Here is a 7,126-nt window from a genome sequence, read left to right as displayed (position 1 = left end):
TACAGAGAATGAATGAGAATGAAGGGGGCTGGTTTTCATGAAGGGAGAAACAAACAGAAATTTCACACTGTAGCCTGGCCAGTCATGAAACTGGTTTTCAGAGCTTCTCTGATGCACACTGCTTCCTGGTGTGTTCTTCTAATCGCCCTGGTGTCTGGCTGCGCGTAATCAGCAGCCAGGCGATTTGCCTCAGCCTCCCACCCGGACATAAAGGTCTCCCCCTTACTTTCACAGAGATTGTGGAGCACACAGCAAGCAGAAATAACAATGGGGAGATTTCTTTGGCTGAGGTCAGAGCGAGTTAGTAGCGATCGCCAGCGTGCTTTTAAACGGCCAAATGCACATTCTACCACCATTTTGCACTTGCTCAGCCTGTAGTTAAACAGCTCCTGACTCCTGTCCAGGCTGCCTGTGTATGGCTTCATGAGCCATGGCATTAAGGGGTAGGCTGGGTCCCCAAGGATAACGATAGGCATTTCAACATCCCCAACGGTTATTTTCTGGTCCGGGAAGTAAGTCCCTTGCTGCAGCCGTTTAAACAGATTAGTGTTCCTGAAGACGCGTGCATCATGAACCCTTCCCGGCCACCCCACGTTGATGTCGGTAAAACGTCCCTTGTGATCCACCAGTGCTTGCAGCACCATTGAAAAGTACCCCTTGCGGTTTACGTACTGGGTACCCTGGTGCTCCGGTGCCAAGATAGGGATGTGGGTTCCATCTATCGCCCCACCACAGTTAGGGAATCCCATTGCAGCAAAGCCATCCACTATGACCTGCACATCCCCCAGAGTCACTAGCTTGTGTAGCAGCACCTCAGTGATTGCTTTGGCTACTTGTATCACAGCAGCCCCCACAGTAGATTTGCCCACTCCAAATTGATTCCCCACTGACCGGTAGCTGTCTGGCGTTGCAAGCTTCCACAGGGCTATTGCCACTCGCTTCTCAACTGTGAGGGCTGCTCTCATCCTGGTATTCTGGCGCTTCAGGGCAGGGGAAAGCAAGTCACAAAGTTCCATGAAAGTGCCCTTACGCATGCGAAAGTTCCGCAGCCACTGGGAATCGTCCCACACCTGCAACACTATGCGGTCCCACCAGTCTGTGCTTGTTTCCCGGGCCCAGAATCGGCGTTCCAAGCCTATAACCTGCCCCATTAACAGCATGATCTCCAAAGCACCGGGTCCCGCGGTTCGATAGAATTCCATGTCCATGTCCTCATCACTCTCGTCGCCGCGCTGCTGTAGCCTGCTCCTCTCTGCCTGGCTTTCAAGGTTCTTGTTCAGCATAAACTGTACGATAAGGCGCGAGGTATTTACAATGTTCATGACTGCTGTCTTGAGCTGAGCGGGCTCCATGCTTGCCGTGGTATGGAGTCTGCTGCGTTCAGCCAGGAAAAAAGGCGCGAAATGGTTGTCTGCCGTCCGTTGCTTTCATGCAGGGAGGGGGGGAGGGAGGGAGGGGTGAGGCTGTACCCAGAACCACCTGCGACAATGTTTTGGTCCCATCAGGCACTGGGATCTCAACCCAGAATTCCAATGGGCAGGGGAGACTCCGGGAACTATGGGATAGCTATGGGATAGCTACCCACAGTGCAACGCTCCAGAAATCGACGCTAGCCCCAGTACATGGACGCACACCACCGAATTAATTTGCTTAGTGTGGCCGCATACAATCGAATTAATACAACCGGTTTACCAAATTCGAATTAGCTAAATTCGGATTAATCGTGTAGTGTAGACGTACCCTAACAGAAGTATACAGACTGTGTTTCTCCTGGAGCAGCGGTGACACCCGGTGGCCAGTTGGGGAAATGCGCAGCGTGCATCTGCCCTGGAGGAGCAGTGAAAGCCTGTGGGCAGCAGGGGCAGCACCAGCCCCTTCCTCATTGGGGGAGCTGAGGTGGGGTAGACAGAAAATTGTGGCAGCTGCATCCCCCCCACCACCACGAGGCCTCACCCCTCACTGAAGTGCAAGTTCCGCCTCCTCCCCTCAGAGGCTCCGGCCCTTCACCAGCCCAGAGGCCAGAAGCCAGAGCCAGGCAGGGTAGGGCGACTGCTGCGCTAGGTGGCGCAATGATGCAGGCAGCCACAGCGCTCCCCACTCTTGTCCTTGTGCTGGGTGGGGTCCCGGGGCTGTGGCTGCTCCTCAGTTCCCGGCCGCCCTTCGACCGCTCACAGACCTTAAGAGCTGCTCGGGTTGGGGTCGGGCTCCAGGGCCAGCAGAGCCCTCGGGGAGCAGTAACCACGAGGGTTAGGACCCAGGAGCCCAGGCTGGAGCAGGTCAGCCCGGAGTGCTGTGCAGAGCCCTGGACCCTCCACATAACGTGTGTGGTGCAACTTGGTGACTGGAGACACAGGCCGAGGGCTACTCTCAGACCCCTGCTCACGTCCGCTACTGAATATAGCCTGCTTCAGAGAGGATACCTAGAGTGGCATGACCAGGGAAGCTCACCCAGTGATAGAGAAGGAAGAGACTTGAGGACTGAGCATATCCGCCCTCAACCCTCTTCCCGTTACACCTTTAGCATTACAACCAAAAAGCACCCCTTGCAACGGCACCCGACATAGTCACTTTGCAGAGCAGACTCTGGCCCCTCCCCAGCCTCAATCCCACAGAGCCCCGTGCCCAGTGAGGAAGCTCACGGCCTGTGAAGAAAACTAGAGCGAGCACAGATGAGGAATTCCAAGCACTGACGGCTTACTCACAGTCAGTTATGCAGAAGGCAGAAAGCGGAGGATTGTTAATCTCTGCTTACAAGGATGTCCAGGCTGCTCAGGTCCACCTCTGCCAGCTTTTCCTTCGGCTGCTGCTCGACTGTTCCTCTGCAAGCGCCACAAATAAGCCAAGCAGGAGCCATCACTCCACAAAACTCAACTGATGGGCAAAATCTTGCCCTCATCCTTGCCTCCCTCTCCCATCCCGTCTACATCGACCCCACTCGATGAACAGAGACTGCGTCAACACTGACAGTGATGCTCCACTCTCGCGTGCACTGCCCCACGTGATTTTTGTCCCCTTCCACTTCTACATGGCTTCCGAGACCTAGCCAGTGGGGATGCACACCTAGCACGCCTGCCCGTGTTCAACGAAAGGAGACCGAACAAGTAGAGACAAGGACAGACCGAGAAAGTGGGTCAGACAACACACTAGAGAAGAGAGAGAGAAACATGGAAGGAAGGCAAGAAACTCACCAGCTAGAGTCATCCTCCTAGATGCAACCTTTCGCTGCGGTGGACAGACCGCTCCTGACCAGACAAAATGAGCAGCCCCTGATAACGGGGACCTCGTCTCCCTCGTAGCCACAGCTAGACGGGAACCTTTTCTTACAAACACAGACCAAGCTAACGGCGCATCCCTGCCTGGAGCCATGTGGGCCGTGACCAGACTCCTCACCAAACCAGACACTTAACTCACTGACAGTGACGGCTGCTCCGCTTCCAGCTAGATGGCATCGCCATAGCCTGGCATCAACAATGCTCACTGTCTCATGGCTCTTGTGCGCCTTCCATCTCACAACGGGGGTGGGCTCTTACCCTTGACTTCTTTCTCCATCCTACTAAGCAGAACACAAGAGGGAAAAACAAAAGTAATCATCAGTGTATGTTCTTCTTCTCCCTGTCCCATTACACCTTTATAGATACAATTAAAAAGTGCACAACGCACACTTAACCTCTGGAATTGCTGGCCAGAGAATGCTGTGAAAGCCAAGACTATAATAGGGTTCAAAAAAGAACTAAGTCAATTCATGGAGAATAGGTCCATCAATGGCTATTAGTCAGGATGGGCAGGGATGGTGTCCTTATCCTCTGTTTGCCAGAAGCTGGGAATGGGCGACACAGGATGGATCACTTCACGATTACCTGTTCTATTCATTCCCTCTGAAGCACCTGGTATTAGCCAGTCGGAAGACAGGATACTGAGCTAGATGGACCTTTGGTCTGACCCAGTATTGCCATTCTTACGTTCTAATGTTAAGCAGCCCGTTGCACCTGCACCCAAGAGAGTCACTGTGCAGAGGAGACTATTGTCTCTTCCCCTGGTCGTAATCCCACAGCTAATCCCAAAATAGGGAAATTCTCCTCCCACACCCAGAACAAGGAGGAAAACTTTTATGAGAAACCAAGCCTCACCTAAAGGGAAGCAGCCGTCTGTACTCAGCCTCTACCATGCATTTATCTTAGGCTTCAGCCGTGCCGCTAAAAGTCGTGAAGTGTAGTTATGAGGGAGGCAGAAAGCTGAGGACTGTTCATATCTGCTTAGAAGGATGTCCAAGCTGCTCAGATCCACTTCTGCCAGCTTCTCCTCTGGTTAGGGCTCCTGAACAACAATTCCTCTGTAAGAGCAGCTGCAAAAGCCAAGGATGAGCCATCATTACACAGAGCTCTTGCCCTCATCCCTGCCTCCCTCTTCCATCCTATCTACATCTGCCCCCCTCAATGAACAGAGACCGAGTTAACACCGACAGTCACCGCTCCACTCTCGCACCCACTGCCCTGCATGATTTTCATCCCCTCCTACTTCTCCATGGCTCCGGAGACCTAGCCTGTGGGGATGCACAACTACCACACCTGCCCTTGTCCTATGAAGGGAGACGGCACAATGAGAGGAGAAGAGAGAGAGAGTCCATGGGGCTGGTCTATGGATAAGTTCAGTAGGCATCAGTGGCTTAGTCCTTTGCAGGGCCGGGTCGCCTAGGGCGCCAAGTGGCTGGGGGCGCCCACTGGGTCTTAGTGTCCACCCTTCTGGTTTTCCTATCCCTGTTCTGACCCTTCCTGCAGGCTCGGAGTCTTCCTGGGAAGGGGATCTAGTAGTTAAAAGAGAAAAAGCCTCCAGCCTGCCAGACCTATTAGCACAACACTGAAATTGTTAAAGAGCCATTCAAGGGGTAATGAAGCCACTTAACAGGCGTTTGCCAACCCCCAGGTATATACTGTCAGTTTCTGAATGTACTGACAAAAACAGTTGTGCATGACGGTCATATTTACTCAGGACATGTCAGTCTACAGGATCTTAGTTTAAAATTTGCTTTAAAAATAGTTCATTAGTGAGTTGGTGAAGATTATAAAATCACATCTCTAAAAAATCCTTGCATAGATTTTTAGATGCACAATCATCTTTAGCCTTAAATGCTTGGAACTTCAGACATATGACTTTTTAAATAAATCCTTCAAAAGACCTCCCTTATCTAAAATACACATTTTAATTACTATAGTAAAAAAACTTACTTCCAAAGTCTTCCAGTCCTTTCTGCTCATCCATTTCTCCCTTCACTCCCTCTCCCCCAACCCCCATTGAAGAGAGCCCTTAAACGGACAACAGCCCTTTGCTTCCAGATAGCTGAACAAAGAGTTTCCCTTTCTTTACTTCTGACTATCTTTTGATGAACTAGTTTTAAGCAAAATCAGTACCTTAGTAAGATATAAAATCCTTTGTTATGCCTAAAATCTTTGGAAAGATATTTTTTAAAGTTGGTGAAATTTCATAAACATGTATTGTTATGGAGATCACACACAGTAAATTAGAGTTCCCTTTTTCTAAAAGCAATGAACATTGTTATGAACACACTAAGCTTCTGTAACTGATTAATTTAAAATATTGTCTGTTTCAGTGAGTTAAATATGTAGTAATCTGGAATGATAACTTTATGAAGGTTTAAGAGTACATTTAAAATATAAAATCAGCTTAGAAATACTGATTAAGAAAATGTAAAACAGAGAAGAGCTGCATCATGTATTTCATAATATTTAATGTTGTATTCAGAAAGACAGCTTACTCACCCTTACTACAAAGTTTTTGCAAATAAATGTCTGACAAACTTCAGGGCATATCAAAAAACCTGTGACTGACATTTTTTATTCCCAAGTTTAGTGCTTTTAATTAGGTACCTTCTGCATGTCCATTCCACATGAGAGAGAGGATACAGGGATCTCTGCAGGGAACTGTGACTCTAAGCCACCGTGAGGCGGGCCGGGCATCTTGTTATTCTTTCTGCTTTGTCCCTTCGCCCCCGCCGGCTGCAAGCTCAGGCTGCCATCGGGCATAGGGGCACCAGTTTAATAATACTGCATAGGGCCCCATAAATCCTAAGGATGGCCCTAGGGGCGCCCAAAAGCGGTGCCCTGGCTCAGCAGGGAGGAACTGCCTTCCGGAGACACCAGAGAGACAGAACGTCGGCTTGCGGGGCCGGCGAGCCCCAGCCATGGAGGAGCCGGTGCGGCGCAGGGGGGCAGCAGCCCTGCAAAGGCAGCAGCGCCGCTACCGGGGAGCAGACGTGCCCCTTGCCCCTCCTGCCCAGGTTGCGGATGCATGCGGGCAGAGGCCCCCGTGCGCCCCCCAGCTCCCCCCTCGCTGTGCTCGGGGTCTGCGGCTCCCGAGCATGTGAGCCACTGCCGGGGCGAGGGGCCCTGAGCCTGCTCTGGGAGCGGCAGCAATGGTGGCAGCTCACACTCCCGGGAGCCGCAAAGCCTGAGCACAGCGACACTTTGTGGCCACCGAAGGTAATCCACAGAGCATTTTCTTAAGGAGCAACAGCGACACCGTGTGGTCACGCGGGGTAATGCACAAACCATTTTCTACGTGGAGCAACAGTGACACTGTGTGGCCACGCAAGGAAAAGCACAGAGCATTTCCTTCATGGAGTAACAGTGACACTGTGTGGCCATCCGAGGTAAGGCACAGAGAATTTCCTTTATGGAGCAACAGTGACACTGTGTGGCCATCCGAGGTAATGCACAGAGCATTTCCTTAAGGAGGAACAGTGACACTGTGTGGCCACGCGTGGTAATGCACAGAGCATTTCCTTAAGGAGCAACAGTAACACTGTGTGGCCACGCGGGGTAATGCACAGAGCATTTCATTCATGGAACAACAGTGACACTGGGTTGCTACGCGGGTAATGCACAGAGCATTGTCTACATGGAGCAACAGTGACACCGGGTGGCCACGCAGGGTAATGCACAGAGCATTTCCTTCATGGAGCAACAGTGACACCATGTGGCCACGCGAGGTAATGCACAGAGCATTTTCTGCACAGAGCAACAGTGACACTGTGTGGCCATGCCAGGTAATGCACAGAGCATTTCCTTTATGGAGCAACAGTGACACTGTGTGGCCGCTTTGGGTAATGCAC

At 51.4% G+C, this 7,126-nt stretch overlaps 1 long non-coding RNA gene across 5 annotated transcripts in view; it reads right to left on the bottom strand.

The window, feature by feature from the left end:
- Window positions 1-5,970, bottom strand: part of LOC113409259 — a 10,762-nt gene extending 4,792 nt beyond the window's left edge. For 4 of the 5 annotated variants that reach the window (XR_003370486.1, XR_003370489.1, XR_003370487.1 and 1 more), the window contains exons 1-4: window positions 5,883-5,970; window positions 4,128-4,342; window positions 3,189-3,550; window positions 2,703-2,819 (exon numbers count right to left, since the gene is read on the bottom strand). This is a non-coding gene — a long non-coding RNA (uncharacterized LOC113409259). Of the gene's footprint in view, window positions 1-2,702; window positions 2,820-3,188; window positions 3,554-4,127; window positions 4,343-5,882 lie in introns of all 5 variants that reach the window. The other variant, XR_003899985.1, reaches the window with a different exon arrangement.
- Between the last annotated feature and the right edge of the window lie 1,156 nt (window positions 5,971-7,126).

Source organism: Terrapene carolina, unplaced genomic scaffold (genome assembly GCF_002925995.2).
Source record: "Terrapene carolina triunguis isolate 2854851 unplaced genomic scaffold, T_m_triunguis-2.0 Scaffold31589, whole genome shotgun sequence".
NCBI lineage: Eukaryota > Metazoa > Chordata > Testudines > Emydidae > Terrapene > Terrapene triunguis.
The sequence above is the reverse complement of the archived record's forward strand: the minus strand, read 5'-3'. Positions and strand labels throughout refer to the sequence as shown.